The sequence below is a fragment of the Vicugna pacos genome, chromosome 29 (genome assembly GCF_048564905.1).
Source record: "Vicugna pacos chromosome 29, VicPac4, whole genome shotgun sequence".
Taxonomy (NCBI): domain Eukaryota; kingdom Metazoa; phylum Chordata; class Mammalia; order Artiodactyla; family Camelidae; genus Vicugna; species Vicugna pacos.
Genome location: NC_133015.1, coordinates 18,805,547 through 18,825,903, shown reverse-complemented (window position 1 = coordinate 18,825,903; position 20,357 = coordinate 18,805,547). Strand labels below are relative to the sequence as shown.

At 36.7% G+C, this 20,357-nt stretch overlaps 1 long non-coding RNA gene across 2 annotated transcripts in view; it reads right to left on the bottom strand.

Moving 5' to 3' along the window:
- Positions 1 to 20,357, bottom strand: part of LOC140690260 (uncharacterized) — a 263,766-nt gene that overhangs the window by 100,006 nt on the left and 143,403 nt on the right. For both annotated transcript variants that reach the window (XR_012065471.1, XR_012065473.1), the window contains exon 5: positions 5,836 to 5,903. This is a non-coding gene — a long non-coding RNA (uncharacterized lncRNA). The remainder of the gene's footprint in view (positions 1 to 5,835; positions 5,904 to 20,357) is intronic.

Here is a 20,357-nt window from a genome sequence, read left to right as displayed (position 1 = left end):
TTCAAGAAAAAGCGTTAAGAACCTGTTGTCATGGGAGCAGCTGGAAGAGAAGCTGCTCTGTATCCCATCCTGTGAGCAGAGGCCAGACTCAGCACTGCTGGAGTGCAGTGGGAAGGGTCACAGCAGAGGAATAGGCCAAGCATTTGGTTTTAAGTAGACCCAGTTGTTCCCACCTGGGGACTTTCTCATGAATCCAGGTCCACCAGATGGACACATGAGAAAGGAAGCAGGGCTCATAGACGTCTATTTGCATCATCTCACACAAGAGCTGCTTATTGTAAAAACTGAATGTCAATATATGTAGAACAACATCCTGGTAAGGGAAGGAGTAAGGAAATCCAAAAGCCTGTCTCTCCACACAAGCAGCAAATACACTGTCAAAAGCAGTCAAAGTGAAGTCCATGAGAACTCTGGAAACTAATCAAACGTGTACAGCAAGCAGGCGAATGCTTAAATAAAAACAAAAGGGCTGAATCTCAGTCTTCAATTCTGAGAAAATTTCTATCAAACCACTAGCTGCCTACTAAGCTAATGGAACATAAACTTCCTTGGCCATACACAGTAAAGAATACAGACTTTAGAAAATTAGTTCAGAAAAATCACTATATAAACAAACAACAACTACTCTAACAAGCTGCAACAAAAAAAGAACAACCTGGGAAGGATGGAGAATCTGATCTTCAGTGTTATTACATTATAACAATCAGAACGTCCGGTTTTATAATTGCATCAAAAAGAATAAAATACTAAGAATAAATCTAGAGAGGTAAAAGACTTTTACTCTGAAAACTATAAGACACTGATGAAAGAAATTGAAGCTGAGACAAAGAATGGTAAAGTATACTGCATTCATGAACTGGAAGAATTAATCTTGTTAAAATGACCGTATTACCCATGGCAATCTATAGATTCAATGCAATCACTATCAAAATATCAATGGTATTTTCACAAAACTAGAACAAATAATTCTAAAATCTGCATGGAAACAAAAAAGGTCCCTAATACCCAAAACAATCTTCAGAAAGAACAAAACCGGAGTCATCATACTCCCTGATTTCAAACTATACTACAAAGCAAGAGTAATCAGTATGGTCCTGGCACAAAAACAGAGCCCAGAAATGAGCCCACACTTACACGTAAAAAACTATTCTAGGACAAAGGAAGCAAGAATATACAGTGGGGGAAAAGAAAGATTATTCGATAAACGTTGTTGGGAAGTGAAAATAAATAAATGGGACTGTATCAAACTAAGAAAGTTTTGTACAGAGAGGGAAAATGTTAACAAAATGAAAAGGCTGCTTACTGAAAGGGAGAAAAAAAATTGCAAATTATATATCTAACAAATGATTAATATCCAAAGAACCCATACAACTCAACATAGAAAAAAACACAAATAACCGAATTAAAAAATAGGTGATCTGAACAGACATTTTTCCAAAGGCAACATAGAGATGGCCAACAAGCACATAAAGTGATGTTCAACATCACAAGTCAACAGGGAAATACACATTAAAACCACAATGAAATATTACCTTACACCTATCAGAATGGCTATTATCAGAAAGACAACAAAGAACAAGTGTTGGCAAGGATGTGGATGAAAAGAGAACCCTCAAGCACTGTTGTGGGAATGTAAATTGGTGCAGCCACTTTGGAAAATAGTATGGAGGGTCCTAAAAGAATTAAAAACAGAACTATCATATGATCCAGCAATTCTGCTCATGGGTATTTACCCAAAGAAAATGAAAACACCCATTTGAAAAGATACATGTACCCACTGTAGCATTATTTACAATTGCCAAGATATGAAAGCAACATAAGTGGCCATCAATAGATGAATGGATAAAGAAGTGGTATATGTATACAGTGGAATATTATTCAGCCATAAAAAAGAATGAAATATTACCATTTGCGACAACATGGATGGACCTAAAAGGTATTTTTCAAAGTGAAATAAATAAGAAAGAAAGGTAAATACTACATGATTTCACTTATATGTGGAATCTCAAAAATAAAACAAACAAACAAACCAAAAAACCAGAAACAGAATCATAGGTACAGAGAACAAATAGGTGGTTGCCAGAAGGAAGGAGGGAGAGAGATGAGAGAAATAGGTGAGGGAGATTAAGAGGTACAAATTTTCAGTAACAAAATAATTGATTCACAGATATGAAATGTACAGTGTGGGGAATAGTGTCAATAATTATGTAATATCTTTGTATGGGAACAGATAACAAATAGACTTACATGGTGACCATTTTGAAATGTATAAAAATATCAAATCACTCTCTTGTGTACCAAGAATTAATACAGTGTTGTAGGTCAATTATACTTCAAAAACAAACAAACTAACTCATGGAAAATGAGATCAGATTTGTGGTTACCAGAGGCAGAGGGTAGAAGGAGGAAGGATTGGATCAAAGTAGTCAAAAGGTACAAACATTCAGTTATCAGATAAATAAGTACTAGGGATGCAATGCACAACATGATTAAAAAGAATTAACAATGCTGTACATTATATGTGAAAGTTGTTAACTGAGTAAATCCTAAGAGTTCTCATCACAAGGAAAATGTATCTTTTCTATTTCTTTAGTGTTGTATGTATATAACATGATGGATATTCACTAAACTTAGTGTGACAATCATCTCGTGGTGTATGTAAGTCAAAGCATTATGCTGCATATCTTAAACTTACACAATGCTACATGTTAAATATATCTCTGTAAAACTGGAAGAGAAAAAAATTCATTAAAATAACCCATATAATTTGTTCTCTGTTTTTTTGTATCCAAATTTGTCACTATAGACTATACACGTGAATCACTTCCAAATTTCTTCTTCCTTCCTAGATGTTGTCCCAAATGATAGCAGCCACTTTTTTTCTCCATGTTTTGACCTTTTACGTATACACCTTTTTGACTTTTTATATATTCCCCCTTTCTTCTTTTTTCCCCTTTCCTTTGTTCTATCAAATGACATAATTTCATTAAACTGATATTTTTGAAAGCTTAAATTTGATTAAGATATACATCTTTCATTCAGCTAATAGTAATCCTTCACTTTTATAAAATGCTTTAGAGTTAACAAAAGGTTGTCATACATTGTACCATTTAAGATTCAACAACTTGTGAAATAGCAAAGGCATTTGACTTTAGCAACAGCTCAGAGCCAAGATGCAGTCTATAGTGTCAGAGAAAGGGGCAAATTCAGATCATCAGCCATACAAAGAGAAATTCAGCTGCCAGTCACATGCTTTGTAAACTCTGCCAAACAGCACCAATTAAGGGAAGAGCAATACAATTATTAATAAATTTTACCCCAAAAAAACTTCACCTCAGCAAAAAGTATTCAAACATAAAGTGTTGGAAACTGTGCATTGAAAACTCAAGATGAAACCATTGCTTGAAGACTGGAAAATCAAAACGTCAAAGAGAACATATATAGCAAACAATAAAGGGAATGCTAACACACAAAATATATCATCCCAGGTAACTGAGGATCTGTCCCAAGATGAAGGAACTGCAAATCAATAAAAATTCCATGAGATTCAACAAAGCAGTACATTTTCACAAAGGGATGACTTTATAAAAACCTTGCAAAATGATGCAAAGGATCTAAAAGTCAGAAACTAGATAAAAGCGCAAGAAAAAAGAAAGAAGCTCAAATACTCTGAACTAATAGCTCAATTTATGCCCTTCAAAACAACCCCTAACAATTGGGAAGTGTCAGACTTACAGCATTCAATGCATACCTCGCGACTCAGTCATACTCTGATTATGACCAGCAACTGTGATTAGGAAGGGAGAGAGAGAGGGAAGGAAGAAGAGTGGAGAGCAAATGAAAGAAAAAAAATGAAAGAAAGGAAGGGAGGAAGGGAGAGAGGGTGGAAGGGAGGGAAGGGGAAGGAGCTAATGTATAACAAAAAGGGAACAGTTTAATGATTGGGGAATCAAATGATGCCAAACCAACCTTCCTTGAAAATGAATGAGGTAATAGTAGGTCACAAAGATAAGGACTTAGTGAGGAAAAGACAGTGGGGACAGTGAAAGGCTTTCAGAATGACACCAAAACTAGAAACCACTCTTGGCAAGAGAATGTCTAAGTAACCCCACTTCAGTCTCACAGTATTCTGTTGAGACCCCTCAAAGAGTTCATCAGAATAAATGTCCTCCACAGTTGAAATGGCCCTGAGCCTTGTGGGAGTCAATCACAGGAACCCTTGGAACCCCTGTAATCAAAGTAATTCCAGGCTGTGCCTTTACAGGGGCCGTTATGTTATACCACTGGCATGTTGAGATGGTCAGGATCTGTTTGCTACAGGAACAGTTGCCTAAGAGCTAGTACATTTATATTCAACTCAAGTAAACCTTGGTGACATACAAAAAGGATCCAGTAACGTTCAACCGAGATTCTAAAGCAAGTTCTACAAGCAAATGTATCATTTATGAAAGAATCAAGTACTTGACAAATCAAAGCATCCTCCTTTGAAGTAAGCTAAATAAATGATATGTTGTGACCAGAACTCAACAGGTCAAAGATAATGCGAACTGAAGGAATTAGTCAAAAATACAATGTAATTTTTTTGCTTCAATTTTTCAGCTTTCTTTGGTCATAGAAGTGACTTAGGACAATAACTATGCTGTTATTTCAGTAAAAACGCAGCCCACTAAGGAAATTTGCAAACTTTATAAAGAGAAATTGTTCTGTTTGGAAACAGAGCATTAACCAAAATTGTAGCATTAAGTGAAATTTTAGCTTTTTAAGAATCAGGATTAAAATAAACTCAGATTCATTAATACAAAAATATTAAGAAGCTAGACTTTACCCAGGTGATGTTTGAATTGTAATTTTATCCTCAGATTCTCAAGTGTTATCTGAGCACTACTTCTGTTTCTCTGAGAATCATTCATATTTCTACTTAAAAATCTTTCTTTCTCCTCATATAAATTTCATAAATTTATTATGTGGAGGCAGTTTACCCTTCATAGCCAGCACTTCTCCTAAGGATTACAGATACTGACAGCTCAGTTTTGTTTTGGTTATCATTTTTGTTTTCCATTTACAACTGTGGTACAGGCTCCAATTTCATGCTAGATTCCAAACATGGAGCTAAATTATAGTTCTCAACCCTGGTGCCCACCAGAATCGTCTGGCAGCTTCAAAATATAGGCGTAAGTACCATTTCACAGGTTCAGTTAATTATGACCGGTCTCCAGTAAAAGCTGACCATCAATAGTTCTTGAATTTCTCTAAATGATTTTAGATTGCATTGAGGGTTGAGAAACACTGGTTAAGGAACCCAAGATCTATGAGTCTCTTTTTTTCCTGTGGTGACAATCACCATAGTAGGAATATTTCAGTCTGGAAAAATTAGAACTCAGGTCTATATTGTGTAAGGCTTAAAAATCACACGACTGAAAAAAAAAAGCATACACTCTAAAAAGACAATTATTCATATGTTATTTAAAATTTTTCAATATATAAAACAACTCTTGGCAGATTCAGAATTAATTGGCATAGACCTAATATGTAGAGACTTACCACAGCTAGCTCTGAACAAAACTGAAACAGACAAAAAGTCTTCCATGCCTCACTCTTCTCTTTCTTCGCTCCCCATCCCATTCTCTCTGAATTTTCAGGCTAACCCCACAAGGCTCCTCTAGGGAGCTAAGATCATAGGAAATTATTTCCAGAAGAAAATTCAAATGACTCCTTCTTTGGAGTCTATTTTTTTGCTGTTTAATACACACCTGGTAACATGATGACAATAAAAATGCAAACAAGTAGAGGTCTGATGAACGAAAACACATTAGTAGATGAAATATTTGTGCTTACTTTTAAATGGGGACATGTATATTCCTTGAGGTGCCACATCCATGAGGTTCCTAGAAGATTTTTCTTGTCTACAAAAGAAAAAAAAAATCTTTAGTTTTTAAATAAGACAAAAAAATGTGTTTGAAATTTGGCTGTGCCATTTTACGACCTTGGGAAAGAAGCAACTTTTCTAAGCTTTAACTGTGTAATGAGAAAATAATAAAATATAAATATTAGACAGAATAAGGCATTCAATATAGAAGAAAATTTTCATTAAGTAATAATTATTATTATGATTAAAAACTATTTGTAATTTCACCATTTTCTTAAGAAAATTCCTTCATCTCAAGATTATGTATTATATTTCTTTGTTTTTCCAAAGCACTTTTACCCATGATAATTTCACATTCTACTTGGAGAAGACAGTCATTGAGGTCACAGCAGCAATTTTGTTTTTAATCATAGTAGACCTGTGGGTGAAGTTTAGGCTACTTCTTATCAAAGAATCTCCTTAATCAGAATCACTTAAAAACTCTATAAAATACAAATACCTGTGCCCACAGATCAATCCAATACGAATCTCATGAGGACCTTAAACTGCTGAAGCTCTTCTCATGCACAGCCAGGTTTGAGAATAGGTCCTTTAGCAAGACTCTTCACACAATGCACAGAAGATTGTTCACACTCAGGACTGTTCATAGATAAAATGAGTATCTTGCAGGGTAGGGGGGGTTTCCTGTCCCTGGAGTGGTCCAAGTAAGAGCAGAATGGCCATTTGGTGCAATAGCTGGGGAACATCTTCAAACATAGAAAGAATAACTGACCTAGGTAAACTACAGTTACGTTCCCCTCCAACCCAGAGATTCAATTCCAAACAAACTTTTATAAAGCACCAATTATGAAATAGAAACTTCCATAAATTTTTCATATAATTCATTTAACCAGTCTGCAAGAGAGGTTTTACCTAAGAAAAATAAATTCACAGAAGTTACATTTTGTCCAAGATGGGATCCAAATCTCAGCTTCTCATTTCAAATAGAATATACTTTCCACCACTCCACTCCACCTTCTCTGGGCATAAAAATACTCCCTTTCTTGACTTTCCTGTTCCTCATTAATAATCCCATCCACTGAGTCTCAAAGCCACCTGCTGCTATCTGGCACATCTTAGAGATATTACATCATTGCTGTGTCTTCCTCAGCCCCATTTTTAATCAATAGTCTATTGAGTTCATTTCTAAAACTGTTCTCTCATATTTCCTTCTCTTTTGCCTTCCCAATGCCAGTTGGGTGGGAAGAAAGGTGTTAACATTGCTGCTGTTCTTGTTTAGTCTGAACTTCTTATTTAATCATTCCAAGTTCTTGGCATTGATACCATACCTATTAGTCATAACTTTTAGCACAGATTACCGCCAGGGAGCTCTCTCAAGAGCTCCCATGAAAATGAGCATTCCCTCCTCTGAATTCCCCTAGTGTGCCGCTGTTAGTTTTGTAACACATTTGATTCTTCCTATTTTGTTGAAAGCTTTTTGAAGACAGGAATCATTGCACTGTCATTGTTGACTCTGCCCTAACAGGGTCTGCTGTTAATCAGCCAAGAATCTTTCCTTGTTTGTGGATGTGTGTGTTCTCTCTTCCTTCCTCCTCAGCATCCCCTTCCACTAATGAAGAAAATTAGGTCAATAGATACTAAATGATTTGTCCAGGGAAATCATCACCATGAAGTCTGACTTGCCTAATCATTCTGCACTAAAGGGCTCTCTCTAACCCACCCTCTTATAAAGCTGTAATATCTCACAATAACTGGAGCAATTTTGGAGTAACTTTTCCAAGGGATTAAGATAGTCAATCAACCTATCTGAGTGCATGAGGAATTTATAGTAACCTTAAGAATTATGAAAGGAATTTTTCTTGTGAAACCCAATGGCATTAATAAAATAAACTTTATAAAAATTTTAAGAGATGTATTAAACATTTTCAGCCCTACATCTTGTCACCTGGTCTGCATCTAAAACCAAATGCTGAAAACCTGCCTTGCCTTTTGCTTACGAATTTTTGCCTCATGTTTTCTAAAACCTCATGACAGATCTCGGGGTTTCTCTCTCTCCCCAGGAGCAAAAGCAAATCTAATTCTCCTCTCAACTACTCTCTTGTTTGGTCATCCATCAGCCTCAGATTCTCTCCTTCTCACCTGCAGGATATTTTCTCATGAAGCTGACCCACCATCCAATAAAGCCATTTGTACTGGTTGGTTCTGCTTCCCTAAGGAGTGAACCATCAGTTGGTTTCCGAGGTTCTGAATCAACAGTGCCTCAGTTCTGTCCAGTATTATTTGTAGAAGATGAAGTGACGGTGCCAGAGGCAGACTGAGAGAAGCAAGAAGGCAGGCAGGGCTGCCCGAGCCTTGCTGTGATTGTGCAAGCATTGCTACTGAGGAAAGATGTGGGTGAAGATGAAGAACAACAGTGCTAATATTTTGGAAGGGATTTAATTTGTTCTAGATTGACTCTCCGAAGGTGTGCATTGTTAATGTTTTTTAAAATGAAGATTCCATCATGAAATAATTTTAGCAAGCAACATAAGGATGCATATGCTAGAAAATTCACGATGCACCTTTTTTACATATTAAAAGCTCTCAGTGATTAATATGACTTAACGCAGGATTCTGCAAATACAATCGATTGTAGAACTCCCTTCCTGATAACCTATCTGGTGTACGTGTTCCAAGGAACACACTTTGGGAAGTGCTAATCTAAACTGTTCATATTTTTCACATTATTGGATCATAAAAAGTTTCTAGAATGGATAGAATGAAGACCATCATGTGTATTTCTCAGCCAGGATTTTCTAAGGGGTTGAGTCCTCTCTACAAGGGAGGCACTGAGAAACACAATGCAATGTATTTGAAAGAGTTGGAAGCCTCTGCTTGGAAAAATTGTATTTTTAAAATAAGATTTGATCTACCTGATAGTAAAGATTTTCTTTTCTCTTTCTTCTCCCCAACTGTCCTGTTCTTTACATATGACTCTTGCCTTGAACCATAAAATGAACTTAAAAAAATTTCTTCCTCAGATTCATTAAAAATAAAAGAAATACAGCCAAACTAAGATTAAGTTTCTGGAACTGGTGGCACTGTGACTCATAATATATAGGTATAGATATAGATAAAGATCTAGACAGGGATAGACAGACATGTCAACAGCACCATTACAATGGTCATGGTTCTTTGTTATAAAAGTGACTAAATTCTGGTGACCCAAAGATAGAAGTGTGAAATGAAAAGCTTATCATAAACACTATATACCATCAGAGAATTCTTTTTGAAAATTGCTCCTTAAATCAAATGAAATTTTTCATTTTCTACATGAATCTACTCGGCATATGTATTATACCATACTAGACTGTTTCACGTGTACACTATTATATTAATACCTTTAAAATGAGTCAATGCTGTCAATTGACCATGAAATATTATTGTTCCAAACATGAAGAGATATGGAATCAAAGTTGAGTCTTCCATTTTTATTTACACATAAGAATTAATTATAGATGTGAAATCATCGGGTTAATCCAGATAAGGCTACAAAAACTACAGTTTTTTCCCATTTCATCATCATTTCAGTTCTGTGAGCTTGAAACATTGTAATTTCCATTTGACAGTGGTGGAAACTGACAAAGATAAAGTGACACATCCAAGGTCACATTGCTGGCCAGAAGCAGATCCAACTAGGCTATAAAATCCAGCCTGGCCATATGAACATCCAGCATCTTTCATGTACCAATTCAGTTTAAGACTATATGAGGCCAAATAAGCCATTTGATGAAGAGCTGTTCTGAGTGAAATATTACTGGAACCCAACGGATATGGGCAGGTCCTGCTGTCCAGGTAGAGATGTATGAAGCTGAGAAACTTCCTCTAAATCTCTCCTTCATTTTTAAGGATTAAATGAGATTTTTTTACAGAGCTTCTAATGGATAAACAAATGTTTACAGTTGCTATTACTGAAATTATCTTTGGGTGAAAGAATTTTCTAGAATAGATCATTAAAATAGATCTTTCTTTGAAAGATGTTTATGTATTAATTAACATTTCCTCTCTTTCCACCCTCTCTGGGACCCACTCTAAAAAGGCTTTTCCCTTCAACCATTTTCTGAAAGTTTATATGGTTAAATTAGCCTCATCGCATTTGATCTCTCCTCCTTGAAACAATCTCTTCACTTGGCTTCCTGGCTCCAACTTCACCTCCTAACATATTGTCACTTCTTTTCCACCTCCTTCCCTAATTTATCATCTCCTCAACCTCTGAACATTGGAGTAGACTGAGGTTCAGTTCTTGGTTGTTTCATCTTACTCTGTCTGGACTCACACCGTGATTGATCCCATCCAATGTTAAAACTTTATGTACCATTTATATACCTTGATAACAGCCAAATTTATCTATCTAGTCCAGACTCCCCTGAATTCCAGACTCACATCCAAACTGCTTACATATTTCCTCTTGATGGCTAAGGGACGTCTCAAACCAAATGCGGCCAAAACAGACTTCCTCCTCTCCCAAGCTTGCCTTTCCCAAGTCTTTTCTCTATGAGTTGATGGCGATCCAATAATATGAGTTGCTAAGTCCAAACATCTTGGAGTTGTCTTTGATTCGTTGTTTCCTCCTACACCCTACATCCAATCCTTTAGCAAATCTTATCATTAGCACATTCAAAACATATCAGCCATTTACCATCTACGTTGCTATTTCTCATTTCTGTGCTACCATCATTTCTCATCTGGATTATTCTAATAGCTTCTCAGGTCCCTGCTGCTTACTTATCTACAGCATTTAACACCTGCTAACTCACTGTGTCATTGGCTTACTTAGTGTGCTCATCGGTTCTCTCTCTCTTTACATATAAGTTTCAAGAGGGCAGAATTTGTGCCTGTTTTCTTAGGTGTCTTGTGTGTAGTAGATACTCAATCTATGTTGAAAGTTTATTTACTGAAGTTTCAGTATGAGTGTTCCCACAAATTAAAACATGTTTGATAGTGAAATTCATGTTGTAATATCGTCTAGACTAGACATTCGTGGGCAAGATGGTGTTATAATTTATTTTATCCATTAACAATGTAGAGCAAACAGGACAAGATTAGGGATAAATTTATCCTGGTTTGGGGACTCAGTTTTGCCAGTAAAACCTTTGTGGTTCCTGAACTTCAGAATCCTCTTTTGAAACGTTGGAGTAATAAAACCGAGTTTCTCAGACTAGCTGTGAGAATAAAATGAGACCATGAATTCATATTTGCATTCAAGTGTAACAGGCATTGTTCAAGGCATTGATGTGAAAGCACTTTGTAAATGTGGAAAGTTCAGGGTAAATATAAGGACATGTTCTTTTCAATAACAAAAATTTTTGTTGAGTGAGTTTTGAACAGCAATGCATGTTTTAAAATCATCACAAATTATATCCACATTGTCAGACCAAACTATAAAAGTTGGAATTCAAAGCTTTTATTAGTGAAATTTTACTCACTTTTTGAAAATATTCTGGCAGTCTAAAAACCTAAAACTACGAAAGCAAGTGATTTGGACGTGTTTTACTCGCCAAAATAAAGTTTTAACAAATTGGCAACTTAAAAAAATAACTAAACCTCAAGCTAAACCTAAAAGCCAACACCCAGTACTACTACACAACACAACTACGAAACAAGCTCATGAAGCCCTTGAACAGAAAAATCTCAGTTTCCATAGATCTATCTTACTAAAAATGCATCAGATTCGTGCCCTAAATCACTTAGCCATGGGAAAGTTCCCATAGGATGTACATCTGGCGCGTTATTTTCAGACCACATACTGAATCAAGAAGACTTCTGATTGTGACAAAATAAGACCATCTTGAGCCCCTTCCCCCGCTTTTGTCTTATTTGGGTCAAACAGGATGGATATCAGAAGTACACAATCTTGAGTTTTGTCTAAAAATCAACTCAAGTAAATACATTTCACTTCACTAGCTTCCATTATTGTTATGACAGGAAATAACTTTAATGAGATTTGAAATAATGATTTAAGTGACAATATTAAAATTGACTTTGCTGATTCTTTTTAATTTATGATAGCATTTTATACACTAGTGATATATCTGTCTATAACACTCTAATTTACAATTTACATGGAAAAATGGAAAATGTTAAGGTCTTTAACCAAAATATTCAGTTCCAGAATTGAATGCAAAAAAAGGAAGAAAAAAACTCCTATGTGATATTTACATCTGAGTTCAAATAAAATTTTTTTCTACAATTTTTAAACTTATATAGTGGGCAGACATTGGATCCATTTTTTTAGCATGTCATATTTCATGAGGTCATTAATTAAATCTTAAAAATATCATTTGTGAAAGTTACTACTCAATTTATTAAACAAAGTGAAAAGAAATACAAGAAAAATTAAAATCCTCAAATCTTTCTTACCCCTGGAGAAGTGACAGAGAAATAGTTGGAGAAATGATAAGAGTTTTGTAGAGGGAGGATTAATTTTTTTTAATCTCCATTTATATTTCAAATACTAAGAAGGCTTAAAACAAGGCAATGATAATTTATCACATTTCTTAGACTTTGGGTATTTGATAGTAACCAGTATGTTGCCACATTACCCTGTAGGTACTCAGTAAAAAGTAATAGAATAATAGAATTGACTCTAGTTTTATGGCTTCTTGGGAAATAGCTGTTTGATTGTAGACCATGAAATGCTATTCTTTGAACAGGACCCGTTTCCTGTTCCTGACTCCATTTTCGTGACTGTACTGAGAAAATAAATAAATACATAATACAAACACTTCACAGTAGTTTGACCAACACAGGCATCCTTCTAACTGCCCAGCACGTGTGACAAGCTCCTCAGCCTATGTGATAAAGTGAATGGAATAACCTCAGGAGCAGCTTTGCTGACGCTCTTGAAAAGACAACAAAATTAGGCACTGATTTCTCCGAAAACTCATTAACTCTAAGGACTACACCAAGAACAGAATTTAACTACCACCTGACTGGAGAATAAATGTGTGTGCACACACTGAATAAATAAAGCAATCCAAAGACAACAGACCCGTGTAAACCCATGTGTTTTTTTTTCTTTTAGATCTTGTGTGTGGGACCTCAGCTTTTCAGAAGCTCTAACATGGTGAGGATGTGGAAGGAGAGGCAGCTATCGTAAAAGAGCCAGAAGTACTCTATGTTTGTGAGCCTGTTTCTGGTTTGTAAATAAGTTCATCTGTATCTTTTTTTTTAAAATTCCATATGTAAGTGAAACAATAAGGATCTACTGTACAGCACAGGGAACTATATTCAATATCTTGTAATAATCTAAAATGGAAAAGAATCTGAGAAAGAATGCGTATAAATATGTATAACTGAATCACTCTGCTGTACACCTGAAATTAACACAATGCTGTAGATCAACTGTACTTCAATAAAAAGAAGGAAAAGAATGAGAAGTAGAACCTCATGTAAAACCACACCACCTTTTAAAAGTCTTTTGTGTCCCGCAAAGAAGCAATTGTTCATGTTTCTATTTGGAGAAGAACCAGAGTGTGAACGGCTTACAAGCACTTCTATGTGTTAACCAACAGAGTATCATAACGCTGACATCGGGAGACCCTAAGAAGTTGAAACAACTGTGCCTTCTGTTTCCCTTTTTCTCCACTCACCCTGGAGTGTGACAGCATTGCTGGGTTCCCTGAGGAAAAACTCTCATTCCCTAGCATAGGCTGCTATTTTCTCTATATACCAAGGGCTTAGTCCAGGTGGAACAGAGGGCTGCAGGACAACATTTAAAAGGAACTAACTCCACCCAACCCACCATCCGTATACACAACACTTGTCTCCCCAGACCCGGCAGGAGCAATACGGTCAGTCTGTCCGTAGATTTTTTTCTTGTTGTGAATGAGACAAGCAGACATTGAAGAGCAGGAAACATGAATAAATTCCTAAAGTTGCAGATTAAAGCAGGTGTAAGAAGGCCTCTGCTCCCTGGTGGTAAGTGCCACCAGTTGACAGGAAGCTTCTCAGTCTGCGGCATTCCCAATGATTCCGGTCTCTGCCAGAACATAGCAGCTGCTGCAGCCCAGCCACATCCTTCAGTGCCCGATGAGCCCGCGCACACAACTGATTTCCATTCACTTTGCAAGCTGCGTGTTTCCAGAAGGTAAACATTGGAGAGAGTGGGCTGGCCAACATTTGGTAAATGTGAAGTTAGATGCTTCAATACATCAAATGGTGCTTTTTCAGATACCCACATATTAACTCTCTCTCTCTATGTGCATATATACACATGCACATATATCAGATCTTATTCTAGAAGTGGTTTATGGCAGCTAAATGAGCAATGAACTTCACTTTTTACTTTCATAGTCTAATCACCTTCAGAGACATGTTTCTATGGGAAAGTTCCTACGAATTCACAGAAATGGAAAATATGACTATGTTCTTACCTGTTTTCTCTCTCAACTAAGGAAAACAGCAAGTGTTTCTGCCCTCAACTCTCTCTCTCTTAATTAATAAGCTTTTTTGTTTGTTTGTTTTTAATCTCATAAGTCCCTAGACCAAATCCACATCCTTTGCAGCAACTGGCTCCTCCTTTTCTCAGCCAAACAATCCTAAATTCCAATTCTTCCTTCCTGAGACCACAAACAGTCTTTGCCTAGCCCAGATTCGTTCTCTTTTCCTTCCTGTGACCTGCAGTGAAATGCTATCCCTGCTGAGCCTGCGAATCCACTGATCAACCCCTGCCCCTGCCGAACATGTTGTGGGAGCCCCCAGACCCTCTGAAGGATTGGTCACCTCCAGCACAGCTGTGCGGGAGATGGCTCGAGTTAATTGCTGAGATTCAAGATTCTGGGAGCTAGATGGTGTCATGTTGGCTCCTTGAAGTTGACCATGGTGGGAGCATTTCCATCGTGGAAATCAGCATATGCTACAAATCAGAACTTTGATCTTCAGACAGCAGGGACCCTGGAACACTGCTAACTGACAAGTCTTTCTTCCAAAGTATGACAGTATCATGTCAAACCGCCATGTCTTAATCAAATGACCTGGGTCCTAAGACCCATTTTACTGTGTGACATTGATTAAGTTATTTAACTTTCCCAAACATTAGTTTCATCATAATGGGGTAATATTGGTTCCAATCTCATAGGGGTCTTGGGAAGATTAAATGTTCATTGCTATTATTATTGATGTTTAGCATAATTAGCATTATTTTTATTATTATTTTAATTTTTAATAAAATAAACGTTGGCATCCATTCCCATTTACTCTTTGCAAGGAAACTCCCCCTGCTGTCTTTCAATAAATATAAAAATAATACCCTTTATGCAATCTAATGATATAAAAATCTGGCAGCATGGACTCAATTAATGAGTCGCTTTTTCCCCTGACCAGTCCTTCAAATGAGAATCTTCTTCAGTTTGATGTAAAAATACTAAATATTTCTGAAACTGAATGAATTACCATCTTCAGTACTCTCAGATTTTTTCCCTTTTACTCTCCAGTGGAATTCTATCACTTAGAGAGGTGTGTATTTAGTCTTTATTTGTGTCCTTTGTTACAATGTTGTTGCCATGAGGGAAGGGATCATGACTCTCTGCATATCTGTGCTATCTGCAATTCCTGGCACATTCTATGGTATAGTTAAAAACTAAATAAATATTTACCCCCCCAAAAGTGTCAATTCTACCCCACCTATTAATAATCTGAACAAAGTGCCTTTGGGTACTTCTGATTCCTAAAAAAGAAGTTGGGCATGGGGGGGGGGTTACTAAGTCAACATTAAGTGGACATTAAAATAGAACATAGCTCCAGCTAGCATACAACTCTTCAAAGTGGACATAGGGACCCTATATACTACCCTGGCATCCTACAGTGTGGGACTAAGGATGAAATTTCTAGAACAGTGCTACCCATAAAACTTTCTGCAATGATGGAAAGGTTCTGTATCTCTACTGGCCAGGAGGGTAAACACGAAGGATCTATGAATATTTTGTCTAAATAGTCATTTGACGTGTGACTAGTTCAATTAAGGAATTTGATTTATCTTCTTTCTGTTCATTTAAATTAGGATTAAAATCACCACATATGGTGAGTGACTACCATATTGGACAGCGTGCTCTAGGTTAAAGATTGGCACGAGGCCACCTGCTGACATTTGATGCCAAAGGACAATCTACAGTCATCGCAACCAAATATTTCAGAGGAGGACTAAGGGACAATCATGCTAACATTTTAACAAAATTATTTTCACTCTCTTGTGTCTGGAGGATTGAATACTATCTCCCGGATAATAATTCTTATTGACTTCAAGCTTCTAATTCATATAAACAATAACCTTCAAGTTAAAGAATTTAAACCTCTTTAAAATTTCTTAAAGGCCAGTGCAGTCTTCTCTGGTTGTCATGTCAGTGACGGGGTTCAGAACATGCTTCCCTAAAATATGACACCCTGGAATACAGGTTATTTTAAGTTGAAGGAATTTGAGAAGTGGCAAGCACGAGAGGCACTCTCACTTGTCCTTTCTCTCCTGAAGCAGGTGCTGAGACCCTCACGTGAGAAGTGCTTCCTTATGGCTGGAGGACAGGGGCATCCTTATCTCCAGAGACAGAGAGATGCCGAGAGGAAGCAGAATGCACAGACTTTGCTCATTTTCCCCTAGTTTACTACCCAGAGCTTGCACCCTTTTGTCCTCTCATGTTTCCCCACGACTTTTTACTGCTTATCAAACATAGTACGAAAACACCCCGCTTAACTATTTCTTTGAATCTTGACTTCCTGATGAAGGCTCCCAGGTCATGTAAAACTTACATTAAATAAATTTCTATGCTTTTCTCCTGTTAGTCTGTTTTTGTCAGTTTAATTTTCAGGCCCAGCGAGGGACCCTAAGAGGGCTGAGGAAAGCATTTCCCTCCCCTCCACCAGCCTGACAGGAGGCATGGGAAAGGGTGTAGGTGTTCATGTGCGAAGGAATCACTTTAATTTCCATCTGCATTGCCCCCTCACTGTTTCCTGCTCTTTAGTGGAGGGTCTTGAACCTGTTCAGGGCTAACAATATTCTAAACACAAAGAGGTGTTTCCTAATCCCTCCCCAAAGGGGCAGGGCCAGAGCCCTCCTGCAGGGCTGGGCACCCCTTGCCTCCCATTATTCATGGGCGGGCTGCTCGAAACCACTGTCACCATCTGCCTCCAGCTGTGTTGGCATAACAGAAAGTCAAACGTGCTCCAAGCTGCAACTCTGAATTTATTGTAAAAGCCACCATTTCTATTTCATTTGGCTAGAAAACAATCTCACACTATTAGGATGGTTAATTATAAATAACAGTCTAGACTCTTAATTGAAATCTACATTTATTTAGAGCCTTTTCATGAGACTAGAATTAAGAAACAAAAAGCATTAGCAATGAATAGAAATGGACCACACTATTCAAACAGAAAAACCTCAAAATCTGAGCATTAAAGTGCCTCTCTGACAAGTAACAATACTTTCCATTTTAGTAGAAATTTTCCTCTCCTGTTTTTAAACAGTACCGTCAGCGTTAAGTCTTCCATCATTCCTGAACTGAAGCGGGGGTTGTCAGTGTTATTTTGACACTAAGTCTACCTGCACAAATATGTATAACTGATGGTGCATACAGGTGTTTTAAAGCAAAAGAGGAAATTCATGAAAATCCATTCTTTCATTAAAAAAAAACTCATGATTGCCTATGGCATACAATTAACTGAGTTAAATGCTACACGGAAGTGATTTTCAAAATTTTAATTGCGAGAAACAGTAAAGAACATATTTTATACTATGACATAGTAATACACTTGCAAAGGTATTTATATGACTCAAAATTTTATGAAATAATACTTAACTTTAGTATGTGATACATCCTTATATTTTCTATTGTCTTCTAATTAATAATTTATTATTACAATCCATTTAATAAAAATAATGATAAACCCACTAAATTAACTTTGAAACTCACTAATGGGTTGAAATCTGCAGTTTGGAAACAATATGGAAGAGACAGCAAGATAACTAATCCTCAACTTCCTGTCCTTAAGAAAGTTAGGGTCAAATAGCAAGAATAAAACAAAAGAAAATTTAGAAAGAGAAATAACAGCAATAAGAAGAAGAAAAAGAAGCAGACTTAGAGTTTAATTAAAGGAGAGACTATAGTAAAAGAATAAGCATCAGAAAAGTTGAAAAAAGAGATTACACTCACTCAGGAGGAAGGTTTCATGGAGAAACTGATGTTTATGATGGAACTTGAAAGCAGGGAGGACCTAGGGAGGCAGATATGCAGAAAAGTAGAAATGATATTCCAGATGGAGTTCACAGCATGGGCCAAGGCACACAGATGAAGAGGGAAAGGAGGGTGGATTTAGAAAACAGTGAGTCATCCATTTTGGCTGGAGGATAATGTGTAATCTGATGTAACAGGAAAGAATGTTGGAAAGATAAAAGGGACCTTGGATGTTCAGAGCAAATATGATTTTAACATTCAGTAGACCAATGAGGAAGAATTTAAAACTATCCATCCATCCATCCATCCATTCAACAAGAATATATTACGTTATAACAGGCAAAACCCTCTACAAGGTACAGGACAAAACGGGTAAGAAACAACTCCTGTCTCTTTACTGTTTATATTCTTGCGAAGAAATAAAACTGCTAAGCAATTAGCAACAGCACAAGAAGAAGCCATTTAAGAAAATTAATCTGGCAGCCTCATGGAGAAGAACTTTGATCCGTAAGAGACTGAAAGCAGGAAAGTCAATTATGAAATGAGAAAGACTAATTGTCTAATAAGTTCAAAGGTGAGATGTAACTGTTTCAGTGGGTTTGCATGCTTTAGCTCTGCTGGTTAAACTTCCTTTGTCCTCCTTTTACTGAGAAATTTGTCTGAGTTTGGCAGCACACCATCTTCAAGGCCAGTTCAGCATTCCTCGGCCAGGATGTACTTACAGAACCATCTGCCTATCCCCTTTTACTCACTTATTTATGCAGTAGGATACATTTATGTATCTCTCTTTTGTCCGACAGGTTTCATTTCAGTATCATTAGAGCATCATTTTTGCCAGTCGTAAATTCGATCTCAGCTGGAGATTGCAGACTTCCCCTCTTGTCTGTCATTTCCCTTGTTCCACTTTTTCTGCCATGGTGGATTTTATTCACACAAAAGGCGGGGTATCAAGCTGTTATTAAACGGATTTTTATTAGCTCATTTCACCATCATATCTAGCTACTTGTATTTCTGAACGCTGTAGATGTTACGGTCATTCATGTCCGTCTAGCACTAGGGAAAAGGTAGCCTTGTTTTTCAGCTGTATGATTTATGTTTGGATGATTATTATCAACTTTTCTCTTTTTTTCTTTGTCAAATTCTGTTATATGATTTTTCTCTTTTATTTTAAAACAAATACTTATATCCCTTTTTGCTTCAGGTAGTTGGACTTGGCCATAAAGAGGCCACTTGGTATCAGAACACCCTCACATATTTGCCTAATAATCCCTTTTAAGTAATCTGGCCCTGTTGTTAATGGCTTTTTTTTTAAGCCAGTCATACACTTAGAATCAAAATTAGCATCTAAATGAGGATGTTTTAAAACGCATGCCTAGGGGTTGCCGGTTTCACCTTTTTTATAGTTTGCCACGTTAAATTATGTAAAATAGAAATGGTATTTTAGTATTTAACGAGCTAATGCAGAACCTACTGCGCCTGCCGCCCATCCCCCCTTTTCCCTTATACAGCCCACCAAATGCTTTTTAAGGTATGAGAAATGGCCATGAATTTTAAAGCATGTGTCAGAATGCAGAGAACCCTTTCTTTCTCAGCAACTACCTCATATCAAAAGAAAGGTGTTACTAGAAAAAATTCTAAGTGTTGGAAATCTGGCTTTATAATTAAACATTGCGATCGGATGTTGTTGTGCACAATAAAATTAATGACTTCAGCATTTATTTTCTCCAGAAAAGTGTATTATAGTTTATATAATGTTATGGCCACAATTCAATTAACAAAAAAATTCATTAGATAAATCAAGAAATGATAACACAAGCAGAAGAAAAATGATATATCCATTCAAAAATATCCAAAGAACATTTAGAAAATGATGGTCAGAGAAGTTACAAAATATCATGAAGAAAGGTATAAAAGAAGTCAGGACTTGTGACTAGAGGCCAGTGTGTTTTAGCTGGACATCATGAGCATGTCCAGAAAACCAGATCTGTTATCTGGTAGTTTGGTCCTACAAGAGAAGGAGGAGCTGCACCATTTAAGTCATTTAGAAATAGATGACACCAAGTGATAAGGACGATGGTATAGAAGAGGGGAAAGGGAATGATCCGATTAACTGATAAGTTGCTTTTTTCTGTAATTCCAAAGATCCCGTTTCGTGGTGCTGAAAATCACAATAGAAGAATTTCTGTGTGAGATTTGATAAAGATGATGATGATGATGATGATGGTGACGATGATTTCTGCTTAAACAATAAAGCAATCTCGAGCAGAAAGATTCTGGAAAAAATGCAT